Genomic DNA, 15,979 nt, shown 5'->3' with positions numbered 1-15,979 from the left:
GCCAGGCAGGAAAATTGTCAAGGAGGGTTGATAATGGTCCAGGAGGTCGGTAGATCACAGCACTTAAGGAAATTGGAGAGAATAGACATGTACAGCGAGCTTCAAATTATGAGGGACAGTGAGGATGGAGAGAGAAACCTGGTGCTCTTTGGTTATAGGAGGCATTCCATTCCACCTCCCTTACATCCACTAGGTCTAGGAGTGAGTCCAGTGAAGGCCACTATGGGAGAGGTAAGCAGGAGAGGCAGTGTCAGATTCCCCTGGTCTGTGTCTTCCAAAAAGGTGCTCTTGTTTAATACTATGGTGGGTGTGGATGGGATTTGCCAATTAATCAGGAGTTAATATTCAGCACACAACTAGCACAGCAATCTTTTCACACCACAATCAAACTACAACAGGGCCCAGGGGGTAGGAATGTAAAGATACGGCAGCCCATAACTTGGGTAAGCCAGTCTAAAACCAAATAAACCTCAAAATAACGTGAACAGGACTATAGATGGATGTGAAATGGCAGTAATGCAAATTCAAAATTTACCAAGGAGACATTTGAGCAGTCTGTTCCATTTAAGGTGGATGGAAATATAAATGCAGATTTATAAATGAGGAGAGAAGTAATGTTAAAAAGTGGAAGTGTCACTTAAAGAACCCCAGTTTGTTGGAAGAACCCCAGCATGCATCTCCCTGGCCTGGCTTGCAGTGGAGATCAGAGAATATATTTCTCAATCTCCTGCTTAATAGATGGAGAAATGTTCAGCAGTCTGGGGCTCTCTAAAGGAATGGGATAGCTGGTGAACCACTGCAGGTGGCAGTGAAGAGGTGGGGGGGGGGGGGGGGGGGGGGACCTACTGTAAAGGTGATCGGGAGGTAGAAAAGCCACCTGGATCACTTTTACTAAATGGCTGAAAAAAATAACCCCAAACGCATGGTTGGCAGCTTCAGCCATGAGCATGCTGTAACTACTCAGACTAGGATGTCTCATGATGTCAAGTGGTTAACCGCTTCCCGACCAGCCACCGCATTTGTACTGCGGCAGGTTGGCTGCCTTGGGCGAGCCATCGCAACTGTACATCAGCTCTTTAAGATGCTATAGCAGGCACACGCACCCACAGCGTGTCCCTGGAGTCTATGTGTGGGTACGATGACCCCTGGGCACCCGCAATCACTCGTGACAGTGAGAACCAGCATCTGTGTGTAAATGCACAAATCCTGGTTCTGTCAGGGAGAGGAGACAGATTGTGTGTTCCTACTAAGTAGGCACCACAATCTCTCCCCTCTGGTCAGCCACATTCCTCGCACAGTTAGAAACACACATAGGGGACACAGTTAACTCCTTTATCGCCCCCTAGTGTTAACCCCTTCCCTGCCAGTGACAGACAGTAATCGGTGGCTATTTTTAGCTCTGATCGACAAAAATGTGTCAAGTGTCTGAGTCCATCGCAATGCTACAGTCCTGCTAAAAATTGCTACTTGCCCCCATTACTGGTAAAAATGAAAATGCTATAAATCTTTCCCCTAGTTTGTGAACGCTATAACTTTTGCGCAAACCAATAAGATACGCTTATTGAGATTTAAAAAAAAAAAAAAAAATGTGTAGAATACATATCGGCCTAAACTGATGAAGAAATTTTGTTTTTGAAACTTTTGGATATTTATTATAGCAAAAAGTACAAAATATTGTGTGTGTGTGGGGGGGGGGGGGGGGGTGTTTTTCAAAATTGTCACAATTTTTTTGTTCGTAGAGCAAAAAAAAACTGCAGAGGAAGCTCTATTTGTGGGAAAACAAAGGACATAAATTTTTGGGTACAACGCCGCGCAATTGTCAGTTAAATTGATGCAGTGCCATATCACAAAAAAAATGTCCTGGTCAGGAAGGGGACAAAGCCTTCCGGGCTGAAGTGGTTAAACAACAAATGGGGTAGAGATTTCAGGCAAAGGAAGCATTTAGAATGAATAACTTGCCTATCAAACACCTGACTTACTACTTTAATGTTCCAGGTGTATGTCCTCTCTGTATGCTAAAAGTAACTGGTCGGACTTTTCATACATGAAAGATCTGGAGTTTTGGTTATGTGAGCGAATCAAATTGGAAACTGACCGGGAATGGTCAAAGGCATGGGAGAAGATAAAAGAGAAATTTCTGGGAGACTCGTACTCTTTGACAGATCTTTGGGCCTATACATTCGTGTTCTTCGTCATGAATAAAGTACGTACATGCCAGGTCCTGTCCAAGGTTTTAAACCAAGGAGAACCTTTTTAGCTCTGAAGTAACTTGACTTTTGCTTCTTGATTTATGGCGGCATCAGTCTTTATTTTTCGGTTCATTAATATCGGACGCTCTTGTTGTTGCAGTTTGTCTGCATCCTAACTTCCTCTCAGATGTTATCAGTACCGACAATCTGAGGCATGTGTAAGGACTCAGGATGAGCCTAAACTGTCTTGGGTTTGGTGAACTTCAAAGACGTGCCCCCCCCCCCCCACAAACCATAACAGGCCACATGCCCTCAACATGAGGGGGCGTAAAAAAGACACTCAAAAGTTTAACAAGCTCTTTATTTAAAACTCACAAACATTCCTAGCTGTGAATCCATCGTGGTGCCTGCTGACTTGTTATGAAAATGGGACCTGGTGCACACAACCTATCCTGACTGTACCACTAGCTGAATTATTTTTTTGTTCCTGAACCGTCATTCATATAAATAGGAGAGCGTGGCTGGTGGTGACATTGGCCAAATATGCCCATATGACAATGTCCCCTGCTATCTCCACCCGCTTTGCTTATGCAACTGGGGACTTCCAGCCATGTAGGGAAATGTGCCAGTGAGAGATGGGGGTGTATATAATAAACAAACTTTATTTTTTGTATGTGTTTTGCTCGGGAATAAGTCTACGCAGTCATCCAAGCACCTAAAAAGAAAATGTCAATTTGGTCTAAACCTAGGAGTAGAGCAAACCATTGGCTCATTCCTGGTGAGAAGAAAATTAAGTAGATGTGGCGCTGTTCTATTATGCAACTATCCTTAAGCCAAAAACCTACTAGTGTGAACAAGATGTATCCAATTCAATAAATAAAATTTTTGCACTGACATATGCATGTGCATAAAGGTTGATTAACATATTATACCACATGTCTTAATGAAAAAGGAAAACTTAATTCCAAACAAAAATCAAATATAATATTCGTTTAAGATATGCAATACCAAATAGATATGTGGGCTAAATTAGTGCCAATACTTCCATAGAGTTATAAAAAAAACCGCATTGATGTACAAATAAAGTGTTTTTTGTGCTAGTGAAAACCTAATTTAAATCTATGCTTTTAAAAGAAATAAAAAATCCCAACAATGAATGTACAAAACAAAATGCTTCTGTGCTGGTGAAACCAATTTTCGATCCACTTCCACTTTTCAAAGGTGATCATAGCATGCGTGTCTTTATCCATGCTCCTATTGTGGCTGCACTCACCGGAATTTACCCCCCCCCCCCTCCTGGGGTGTGGAGCATTCACAGGATCTGCCACTGTGTAGCACTTTGGAGGCTGGGATGTTCCCCCGATTATAATGGCAGTTTCCACTCGTCTCATATACCATAAAAGCATAGGGGGGTGGGGGGGAAAGGATTCCAAATAGTGTAATATTTCAACTAATTGCTTCCAAAGCATGGAGGCTTCGGTCTTCATTACTTGCACCCAAAATGGCCGTCCCGGTAAGCACATATATATTGTACAGCTGTAGACTTCGGTCTGCAATACCTCACCCAAAATGGCCACTGTCACTACTAATCATTTTAGGTTACGATCCATTATAAAAAGGAGGTTGTACGCTCCAGATGAGTTCAGAGTGATGAAACGCGTAGGGCGGGGTCAACACTTGCTCCTGCATCACTGCCAGTTTTTTATCGGCAACAAATGCTTTAATGGTTTTTTTTTTTTTTTTTTTTTTTTTTTTTTCACTGAATGTGAGTATCTTATGCTTTGGAAGAAATAAATTAGTTGAAACAATATTACACTATTTGTAATCCTTCCCCCCCCCCCCTCTATGCTTTTATGAGATAATGGCACTTTCCACTCTTGTATCAGGGAACATCCAGCCTCCAAAGTGCAACACAGTGGCAGATATTGTGAATGCTCCACACCCCAGGAGGGGGGTAAATTCCAGTGAGTGCAGCCACAATAGGAGCACGGATAAGACATGCATGCTATGATCACCGTAGAAAAGTGGAAATTATCAAAAATTGGTTTAATCAGCACAGAAGCACTTTTGTACATTCGTTGTTGGGCTTATTTATTTTAAATTAGGTTTTCACTAGCAGAAACTTTATTTGTACATTTTATCAATGGTTTTTTTTTTTTTTTTTTTTTTATACCTCTATGGAAGTATTGGCACTAATTTAGTCCCATATCTATTTGGGATTGCATATCTTGTACAAATATTATATTTGATCTTTGTTTGGAATGAAGTTTTCCTTTTTTCATTTAACACATATTTGAAGACACGTAGTATAATATGTTAATGCACGTGTCAGTGCACAATTTTATTTATTGAATTGGATATATCTTGTTCACATTAGTAGGTTTTTGGCTTACTAAGGATAGTTGCACAATAGAACAGCGCCACATCTACTTTGTTTTCTTGTCATTCTAAGTACTCCACCTAGTGGTAGTAATCAGTAGAGGCAGCAGTTCTTTTTAATCAACCCTGTATCTATTAGTACGTACTTCCTTTTGCGCGGAATCATTTATTTCTCATTCCTGGTGAGGACTGATATATTAAAAGGGTTTTGCTACTTTAACATTGTTTAGGTACATTCCAGTTCTTCTTCTTCTTTATTTGAAAAAAAAAAAAAAACATTTTGAATTGACCTTCTAAGACAAGTATGGTAATGGACAAAGTTGCTAATTAAAGCTTGGGAAGCGGAAGGTAATGGAGCTAAAGTTGACTTCTACAGGAAAAAGTCATGATTTGTACATCAGTTCAGCTGATTACTAATCATTCTGATGTGCAGTTTTCTTATGTTCAGTTTAAATTATCCAGTTATGACAAATAGGGATGAGCCGAACACTCCCCTGTTCACAGCAGAACATGCGAACAGGCAAAAATTTGTTCGAACACCGTTAAAGTCTATGGGACACGAACATGAATAATCAAAAGTGCTAATTTTAAAGGCTTATATGCAAGTTATTGTCATAAAAAGTGTTTGGGGATCTGGGTCCCGCCCCAGGGGACATGGAACAATGCAAAAAAAGCTTTAAAATTACTTTTTTTCGGGAGCAGTGATTTTAATAATGCTTTAAAGTGAAACAATAAAAATGGAATATTCCTTTTAAATTTCGTACCGGGGGTTGTGTCTATAGTATGCCTGTAAAGGGGCCCATGTTTCCCGTGTTTAGAACAGTCTGACAGCAAAATGACATTTCAAAGGAGAAAAGTCATTTAAAACTACTTGCTATTAATGAATTGCCAGTCCGACAATACACAAGTTCATTGATTAAAACGGCATGGGATTTCCCCACAGGGGAACCCTGAACCAAAATAAATGGCGTGGGAGTCCCCCTAAATTCCATACCAGGCCCTTCAGGTCTGGTATGGATATTAAGGGGAACCCCAAACCAAAATTTAAAAGCCAAAATTCCATACCAGGCCCTTATACGAGCACACAACCTGGCAGGTCACAGGAAAAGAGGACGAGAGTGCCCCCCCCCCCCTCCTGAACCGTACCAGGCCACATGCCCTCAACATTGGGAGGGTGCTTTGGGGTAGCAGCTCCCCAAAGCACCTTGTCCCCATGTTGAGGATAAGGGCCTCATCCCCCCCCCCCCCCACAACCCTTGGCCGATGGTTGTGGGGGTCTGCAGGCAGCTTATCGGAATCTGGAAGCCCCCTTTAACAAGGGGACCCCCAGATCCCACCCCCCTGTGTGAAATGGTAATGGGGTACAAAAGTACCCCTACCATTTCACAAACGTGTTAAAAATGACGAGTTTTTGACAATTACTTAGTCTCCTTTCTTCCTTCTGAGGGGGGGCGGGGTTATTTAAGAAGGCAGAAGAAAGTGTCACACAGTGGGAGCCTCTGATGGATGCAGAGTGGCCCAAGAACTAAGTGGGGAAGATGCTGCGGACTAAGATGCCGGACAAGAACACCGGAGCAAGAAGCAGAGGAAGGAGAAGCCGAAGGAAGACCCAAGAAGACTTTAAATTAAGGAATTGTCAAAAACTGTCTCGTCTTTTGTACCTCCATTACCATTTCACATGGGGGGGTGGGATCTGGGGGTCCCCTTGTTAAAGGGGGCTTCCAGATTTCAATAAGCCTGCAGACCCCCACAACCACCGGCCAAGGGTTGTGGGGGATCATCAACATGGGGACAAGGTGCTTTGGGGGGGCCGCTACCCCAAAGCACCCTCCCAATGGTGAGGGCATGTGGCCTGGTATGGTTCAGGAGGGGGGGAACGCTCACATCCCCCCTCTTTACCTGCGACCTGCCAGGTTTGCGTGCTCTGATAAGGGTCTGGTATGGAATTTTGGCTTTTTTTTTTTTTTTTTTTTCCCCTTTTTATTTTGAAATGTCATTTTGCTGTGGGACTGTTCTAAACACATATGCCCCTTTACAGGCATACTATAGACACCCCCCAGGTACGAAATTTAAAGGAATATTGCACTTTTATTGTTTCACTTTAAGCATTATTAAAATCACTGCTCCCGAAAACGGCTTCCCCTTTTTTTTTTTTTTTTTTTTCCATTGATCCATGTCCCCAAACACTTTTTATGACAATACCATGCATATAAGCCTTTAACATTAGCACTTTTGATTTCTCTCATAGATTTTAAAGGGTGTTCCGCAGCTTTCAAATTTGCCGCAAACACCCCAAATTGTTTTGTGAACAGCCGATGTTCGAGTCGAACATGAGTTCCACTCTGACTCGAAGCTCATCCCTAATGACAAACGTAGAAGCAGTGTATTCTGGGATAGTGACCTGAATCCACAAACTAGTCTTGGAGTTTTACTGAGATTATATTTACAATTTAGTTATTCATTATTGATCACAAGATACCATACTGACTTGGACATAATAATTCTAGTTTTTGCTGCTTGCCTGTTAATGACCTTGCTTTTAAATTAACCCCAGATGTCCTCTTGGCTTGTACCAGCCAACTCTCAAACACTTTGTTGCCAGGTAATAATTTAAAAACAAAAAGGGGGGGGGGGGAGCTGAGAAAACAGCTAAGCACTGGGGTACCCTAGCATACACTAAAACAACTTCCGCTATTACTTTCTTCTGCAGATTAATGAAGAAAAGCTGTCCAGTCACAAAGAGATTTGTGATAACGGTGAAGACCCGTATCCCATCTACTCTGCTGTGAGACCGAGTAAAATACACGAAAACAAATCAGGTGCGTTTTACTATAATGGCCTCTTTATTCCTCACCATATGAGTCCTAAAAACGAAAATTGGGGCTTCCCATTATCCATATACTATTTTATTACAAAATTTACAAGCTCCTTCCCTGGTGGGCTGATGCCATCCAGATTAAGCCCTGCCGATCAGACACTAAGTGGATGTAGAGAAAGCTGCTTATCAAGCTAGTGGAGCACTAAAGCTGGCCATACACTAGTCAATTTTCCAATAAACGTTCATTATAAAAATACTCAAAAGTACATTCCATCAGTTGATCAGTCATTCAAAATTGGTTTCCTGGAACTATGCTCACATCCATGCCAGCCATGTGGTGTCCCATGAGCCCCTCCAGCTACTCTTCTTCTCTTGTCATTTTTGATTGGTAGGGTCGAGATAAAGTCGTTCCCACACAGATTAATCTCGACAGATGCAAAAAATTGTTCTGTGCTTATCTCAATATACATTGGCGGTAAGAATACTTTAATCCCAAAGGGATGCAGTAAAAATCCTCAGTAGTATATCGGGGAGGGATGGAAGTGCACACCAAGAGATACTCCATTGCAAATGTGACAGGAAGGCTTCAACTCCATTCCCTCCCCCAACCACACCCTCTAATGTGTTTTAAACCCATCATGGGCTCCACAATTAAGCCCATGATGGATGAAATGTGTTAGTGTTTTTCAAGAGTGGATGGAACTGAAGCCTTCCTATCACCTGCAATGGACCAGCTCTTGGTGTGCCCTTCCATCTCTCCCTGGTATGCTTCTGAGTAATGGGCAAGACCAGCCCTGTGGGAGCTGCACCTGACAGGGATTGAATCACCAGGTGACTGAACTAGTGGAGCTTGTAGTGGTGATACATATTTGGTTTGGGTGCAGATAGTAAAAATCCTCTTCAGAAATATTTATTCCTTCCTGCCCAGCCCCTGGAGCCCCTTTTAGTAGGATCTGTATGACTGGGGGTGGGGAAGGATCAGCCCATCATTTGACAGCCATGCATAGTTGACGTGATAAAAAGCTGGTCTTGTTGACGCCCGATCATTCCTACGGAGTGAAAGCCGTCTTTGACACCCTAGTTAAGGTGCTGGGAATGTGCAGTGAGCATGCTCTTGGCACAGAAAGCAGCATGTGGGTATAAGACTTCCCACTTTGCCCCCGCACATATGCATTATTTTGGGTGGCAAAAGACCAAGTAGAGGTTCAATTTTGGAATGAATGGAATTTCTGGAGTGTAAACCGTTCACTGATTGAAATGTGTTCATTGGAGAGAATTTCCATCATGTTTGACTTTTCTCATTACTGCATCAAATAACTTCAGCTTGTCCCCACCAATCCTTAAATGTTTTGACACCGTTTTTGAAACCAAATCCCTCTAGTGCAGGGATATGCAATTAGCAGACCTCCAGCTGTTGCAAAACTACAAGTATCATCATGCCTCGGTGTCATGCTTGTGGCTGCCAGTCTTGCTATGCCTCATGGGACTTTGTAGTTCTGCAACAGCGGGAGGTTGATGAAGCTTGGAAGGTCATTGTTTGCAAAGAGGGAATGGAGATGACTCTTCATTGTGTATAGGAGATATCATTCTCTGGATGGACAATAACTGGAGGAAATTCTCATTTCAGAAGCTTGGTTTGAGTTCACTCCACACAAGTCTGGATTTCCTGCTTATGAACGCTATATAAAGACTGAGCATCTGGGATGTAGGTTTAGAGAAGGACGTTTATTGGAGGAGCTGCCTGAACATGACTTGATTTATCTTCAAGGTGAGCCAAATCAAAAATGGTCAAATCTTACCTGTGCTATTTTATCTTGTCACCAAATCAGATGTTTCATTTGTTTTTTTCCTATGCAATTTTTTTTTTTTTTTTTTTTAATTTCGAGATTGCATGCTAAAATTATATACATGATAATGAGATTATATATAAATATACTTTTTTTTTTTTTTTTTTTTTTTTCCCTAAAATGGCAAACCTTGTCATAGTTGCTCTGTGAAGTGGTTTCACAATGAAGCCCCAATCTTCCTCTTGGATCCCCCTCTGGCACTCTGGGCTCCACTCTCAGGCCAAGCTGCTTGCTATGGGGGTGACTGGTGCATGCTCTCTCCCGAGCCTTGCTCTGTGTCCATAAGGCACACAGCCAGGTTGGACCCTGCCCCCCCCCCACTTGTGAGTGGCTCTGACTGGCTGCAACGGGAGCCAATGGCTGCTGCCATGTCTGAGCCAATGAGGAGCGAGAGCTGAGATGCATAACAGCTATTCACTAACATAGGCTGCTCCCCAGGGGGCAGAGGCCCCAGGAGCTGGAGAGCTTTGGTCAGACCCTTCTAAAGCTTTATCTTCTCCCCAGCCACTCCCTCCCAGAGATTGGTAGTAGTCAGATATATATTCATAACCCTTTGCTTGAACCTCCCACACTATTTCTGGAATATTTTTCCGCAGGCAGGAGTAATCAGCCACCAGGCTTGGGAATAGACATGACCAGACCTGAAGAATTGCTTCTCAACTGAATACAGCAGAGCCAAAGACTGTAGTTATCCAGCCTTTGGCACAGTGCTACAGATCTATACATATACCATGGCTCTATCAAATGACCATCATCTGAAATCTATGTCCTTCACAGTTAGAGAGAAAACCCATAATTAAATATGAATGTGTATACAGCTATGGAAATAAACACTAAAGTCATTTACAATTCATAACTATGATCCTCATTTTATATTCAGCACTAATGCAACTTTTTTTTTTTTTTGCAGGATTATGGGGCAGTGCACCCGGCGCTGATTGGATTTGGTTGGCCATTTGTGGTAGGTGATCAAGGATTCCCAGCTTAACATGCCTCTCTGCCAAACTCCTAACAACTAATTGATGTAACAATTAGGAAAATCAAATGTAGTGCAGATCCCATACTGGTCCCACTGTGTGTCCCAAGTACTATTCCCTATTTATTGCATGGCAGCCAGACACACAGTATTTGCTCAGCATTTCAAGCAGATGGTGTCCTTCTTCCTTTTTTCTTTTTTTTTTTTTTTTAAATATATTTGTAGAACTGGGAAAGGGATTAGGGTGGGCCTTGGCACACCCAGAACTAGTGCAAACTTGGTTGAGGGCACCATCTTTAAACCGTTAACTAAGGTTTTCAAGGAAGAAAAATGTGATCATTTTGGCCTATGGGGTTCCCACTCTGTAAACAGCCCAGGCCAGCAAATCTGGAACAGTCTCAAAGAAAAAAAAAAAACGGCAATTGGTCTCTCGCCAAGATTTCTCTCAGGCTTCTACTTGCTGTGCCCTTGTATTTATGAATGCCTCCTTCCCGTATTGGCCAGACCCTGTACTGTTCTCAGCCCAATCCTCAGATTACTTTGCTCCAACTGTTCCTGCAGATTTGCTATTTGGTTCCTCAGCTCTCCTTGGGCTGGAACTGCACAGAACCTCCTGCAGACTTCTCTGGATTGCCATGGAGAGCATGACAGGCCTTCCAAGCTGGGTTACTCTCTCCAGCAGGCAAAAGACCCTACTGTTCAGGTCTTAGACCATTTATACCCCCCCTTGCTGATCACACTCCCAACCAAGGATTGGCTGAGGCTGTATGAATGATCTGCCCCTTCCAGCCCACTATGTTCCTGTACTTTCTGGAATACAGGGGAAAGTAGGTGAGCCTGCAGAAGCCAGAACAGAATAGAACACTCAAACGTGATGCCACTGATTACAGTGAAGCTCATAAATACACTAAATTTACTTTTACCTAGTGGCCCCTAACTAGGAGGTTGCTACACAAAAAACTTAAATTTCTTGGGCCCGTTATACTTATCTAAATATGTGGTTGCACAACGTGCTGGTCCCATGTCCTCTAACTCCCTTACTGCAAAGAGGAACTTTCCTTTTTATTTTGGCAAAAAAACAAAATGGTCAGCATTACAGGTAAGGGGGTCATCTAGACAATCAAATCCTAATGAGGCTCAGAGTAGGCAACTCTTCAGTCTTTTTAGCAAAGTCAGTGGTGGAGACTTCCATGTGATCATCTCCACCATTACATTGAACAGACTTGCTGCCTTCTTCAATTCAAACCAATACTAGAATGCAAGCATAAGAAGGTTGCACCAGCCTAGTGCATTACCATAGAACTCTTTATTGAATAAATCACCCTTGAAACATAAGCTGCACCCCATGTGGTGGATACGTGTCATGTGAATTCTTACATGTACTTGACTTTTTATCCTTTGAGTATATGAGAATTTTCTTTATTGAATAAAGAGTTGTACAGTAATGCACTAGGCTGGTGTACCGCCACCTTATGCTTGTTTCCTTTATTTGGGTTCCCACATTGGTGCCTGGCTGATACGGACATCACCTATTGGATGAGGTTCTTTCAGAATCCAGAAGACCAAAGACTAGATGTCATGATGAATGGGACCAGCCAGTATAGACTGCGCTGGATCACTGGTTTCCACTTCTGAACGAAATACTGGCAAGGGGTATATGACCACAGATTGCAGTTGCATTTTTAGTTGTCACTCTAATGGCTTCAATATTTTCTCAGTCCATAATCTAGAATGGCCATTCTCAACCAGGCTTTGCGGGAACCCTAGGGTTCCTCCAGAAGTAGGTAAAGGGTACCTTGAGCTGTGGCTTGTTGACCACCTTCTATTTGATGGTGCCTACATGGTTCCAAAGCCAGCAGCATGGCACCACATATATTTCTAACCTCCTCTTCCCGCCGAGGGTACACATATATGTGGCCTCTTGGTGGGTGGGCTTTAATTTGACCTTATGTAAACTTTTCTGGGCTGAGAGTGGGCGAGCTCAGTTGCCGGCAGGGACCGGAAAGCTCCCAATACATAATTGTGACCAGGAGCTTTCCTAGCGTGTGACAGCCAAACAGAGCGAACACATGACCCGAATGCCTGTCTCCACCTCCTGGTATTTAAAAGCTCTCAAAGGACTGGGGGAGGTGGTGGGAAGGGATTAAGCTATCTGTAAGGGTTGCATTACTGACCACCAATGTAAGGGGCCATTGATTCCTGATCAATTGGCTTCAGTAAGAGCCTGAAAAATTGTTTTGGGCTCCTCTGCTAAAGAGGTTGAGAGAGGCTGATCTAGACAATTATGCAGATTAGGTCCCATGCACTGCAACACATGTATGTTGCGCATTGTTGCATTGAGATAAACAGCCAATTAAAAATAAATGGTCTGAAATGCAAAAAAAAATGCTGTGCATTTTATCAACGCGCAAAGCACAGGAAACCATGTATTGTCCCGTGCTGTAGTGGACATGCCTAGGGCAGATATTCCGTGAATGACCTCACATTACACACATGTGTTGAGCATAGCCCTAAAAGCTCTGAGAGTTCTGATCTGCATTCATTTTTCAGGTCAATGTAGGCTTGCCACCGCATCCCTTTAAACCTGAACACATATGCATTACACAGGTTCTGAGGCTAATTGAATGCAGGTAAGGCACCAAATGTATTTCATTGCCACCTTAATCAGCCACAGAACCTGTGTGATTATTATGTGTTCAGGTTTAAAGTGATGAGGTGGCAACTCTAGGTCAATGAATCGGACAGGGCTGAAGCCAGACAACTTGCAATTTTCAAGGATGTCAGCAGTTGCAGCTTTTCCACAGGTCTCAAATGAGTTTAAAGTATGAGCCAAACTGCCCTGGGTTCAGGATAACTTCAAAGTTTGGGTGCCAAAACCCAACTCCATTGAAATTTAAACAATGTGTGGAATAAAAAAAATCCAATTTCTGGTCTAATCAGTTTTCACAAAACAAAGGATTGGGGGGGGGGGGGGGGGGGGGGGAGTACATCACTGGGGAACGTACCAGTGCAAAAAGTTTAAAGCATTCCATTTGTCAGAACAGTTTATTCTTTTGTTTTTCTTGAACATGCAAAACAGCCCGGCCCCTGATGATGCTGGAGTTCCGCCTATTGGCTGCACTGCACATGGGCTTTATAAGCCTCCTGGGGTTTGTTTATAGGTGTCTCCCAGGGGTACTGGGAGTAGGACATGTCATGTCAGATGGGCCTCCAGGAAAAAAAAAAAATGCTTCCCCACCCAAAAAAATAGACTAATATGTTCTTAACTGCTTGATATTCTTAAAGATAATACAAGAATTGATTGTTTTACAGAAATGTACAAGAAAGTGGTGAAAACAGTGACTGAAGGTAAGAATTTAACCACTTGGCAAATCTACTTTCTGGGATTACCTACCTGTATATTACATACGTTTTTATCTTAACTGATGCAATGTCTTAGAAGCCCGTTCTTCCAGTTTTTTTTTAACCGCTACCATACCGGGCCAATTCTGGAATTCCTCTCCTACATGTAAAAATCATAATTTCTTTGCTAGGAAAATTACTTGGAACCCCCAAACATTTATTATATTAACTTTTTTTTTTTTTTTTTTTATAGCAGAGACCCTAGGGAATAAAATTGCGGTCATTGCAACTTTTTGTCTCACAGTATTTGCGCGACAAGGTGATACTGGCATGCCTTAAGACAAAATTTACTCCCTATATAACCCCTCCCACTACTGGGAGTACCTCCCAGTTTTTTCGCCAGTGTCTAAGGTGTTGGTCACGAGTAAAGATGTGCTGTGCTCCACTGGAGCTAGCCATGCTGACTGGATCCATTCAGTGTCTCTTCTGGCCAAATTGAATGGTACCCTGGCCTCTTAACCAAAGAAACTAGGTTTTTGCCTGTGAATGCTTCTTTAGAGCTGGGATCTAGTACTTTTTGGTAGGAAGGCCATAAAGTTTTACTAGCAGGGTGCTGTTGCAGGTCCAGGATTGCGGGTTTCCTCTAGGATCCCCTGCTCCACGGTAGGTTCCGTTAAACCTTCAGAAGGGTGAAGATTGGGTCTGTTGGTTTACCACAGAAAACCCTGCGGCGGGAAAGGTAAGTGGAGTTTTCTAAAATTGTTTTGCATTTTCTTATGAATGTCTCCTTTTTTAGACATAAAATGTTATGCCTGTGTCACCACTGGGGCCTGTATTGAGCACTCGCTGCCTCATGCTGGAAACAGTGCTGTTAGAGCTGAAATGCTTCCTCTTCCTCCAGCCGAACAGCAGGTCCTCCGGTAAACTTGAGGGGGGCTTTTCTCCCCTCTAATCACCCCCTTATGCTGATGGTCTCCCTCTCGTGGGGAAGAAGTGCTCAATTCTTTTTTTGAAAAAGACAGGAAGCGCGATCATTGCGCAGCTCGGCGGCTTGTAAACTCCCACGCCATGCTTCTCTCGGTAGGTCTGAGAGGTCCTGTAGTGTGCTGCTTGCGCGGGACAACCCTTATTTTAAAATGGTGGGTGGAGCTGTAGGCAATCCAGGCAGGGGAGCAGGGCTTAACTGCATCAGCGTTCTCCGACGCCAGGACACAAGGCAAGTTTTTAAAAGCACATTGTGTGCTACTGCAGGCTGTGGAGGGACACAAGCAAAGCAAAGAGGTGGCATTAACAGGTTTGGTGACACAGGCATTTTCTTTGACACTTGTTTTACTGCTGCATTAGGCTGGGCATTAATAGCAGCAATTGTGCTGGACTATAGACCTAGAATTCCTTCTGGTAGTGCCTTTGCTTTGTGCATCAGGCTATGAGTGGAAGGGATCAAGGAACATCTCAAAGGGTTCTAGAGGGTCTGTTTTATGGCAACCTAAATCCAAAAAAAAAAACAAAAAACCTCCTCTGAAAGTGATGTGGCCGGTCAGAGTGAGCCATCAGGGGGGACTGGGGTTGCAGCAGCTCTAGACGCTTCAATATGTATGTGTTTGGTGTGGTGTGTTTTTTTTTTTTTTTTTTTTTTTTTTTTCTCTACCATTTTAAGTTTGGAACAGAAGATTGATGCTTTGCTCGCTTCCCACAGTGGGCCCAAGTGTAGCAGATCACCGTCCATTGCTCAGGACCCTCATACTGGGGAACAAGGGGCAGGAGATTATGAAGTTCTTTCAAAAGATCAGGAAGAGGCTGATGACTCCTCTTCCGAAGATCCTAATATGGAGGGAGCAGCCTCACTATAGAGACTGTTGGTACACTTCCTTACTAAGTTGGTTCGTTTAACTTTTTTACTGCCTGTTAGCGCAGTTTATGGATGAACCCACCTATGGTTTGGGATCATTAAAGCCTCCACAATCTGTGGATGCCTTTCCTATCCATTCATGGCTACAAAAAGCTGATTGTATTCTGAGTGGGAACAGCCAGATAAAGGGGTGTGTGGTGTGTGTTTTTTTTTTTTTTTTTTTTTCTCTATACTTTATCCTATGGAGGAGGAATTCTATAAGAAATGGGGGATTCCAGCAATTAATGCTGCTATATCCTCGGTAAACAAAAACCTGACTTGTCCTGTAGACAATGCGCAAATGTTGAAGGATCCAACAGAAAGTTAGAATTTCTTTTTAAAAACAACATTGCGCTTGCAGGTTCAGTTGTGCAGCCGGCAATTGGAGTATCTCAGTCCATAAAGGACCACTTTGTAGAGCTACTCAAGATTATTCCTGATCAGCAGGCCCAGTAGATGGCTGGCATATCAGAGGCACAGTTTCACAGTGGATGCTATGAAAGATTTCTATTATTCAAACCTCACAGCTTATGCTAGGGC

At 43.0% G+C, this 15,979-nt stretch overlaps 1 pseudogene; it reads left to right on the top strand.

Annotated features, from left to right (window-relative positions):
* LOC141128939 (cytosolic phospholipase A2 gamma-like) overlaps positions 1-15,979 on the top strand; it is a 99,827-nt pseudogene that overhangs the window by 11,101 nt on the left and 72,747 nt on the right.

This window comes from Aquarana catesbeiana, linkage group LG01, assembly GCF_042186555.1.
Source record: "Aquarana catesbeiana isolate 2022-GZ linkage group LG01, ASM4218655v1, whole genome shotgun sequence".
Lineage (NCBI taxonomy): Eukaryota > Metazoa > Chordata > Amphibia > Anura > Ranidae > Aquarana > Aquarana catesbeiana.
The sequence above is the reverse complement of the archived record's forward strand: the minus strand, read 5'-3'. Positions and strand labels throughout refer to the sequence as shown.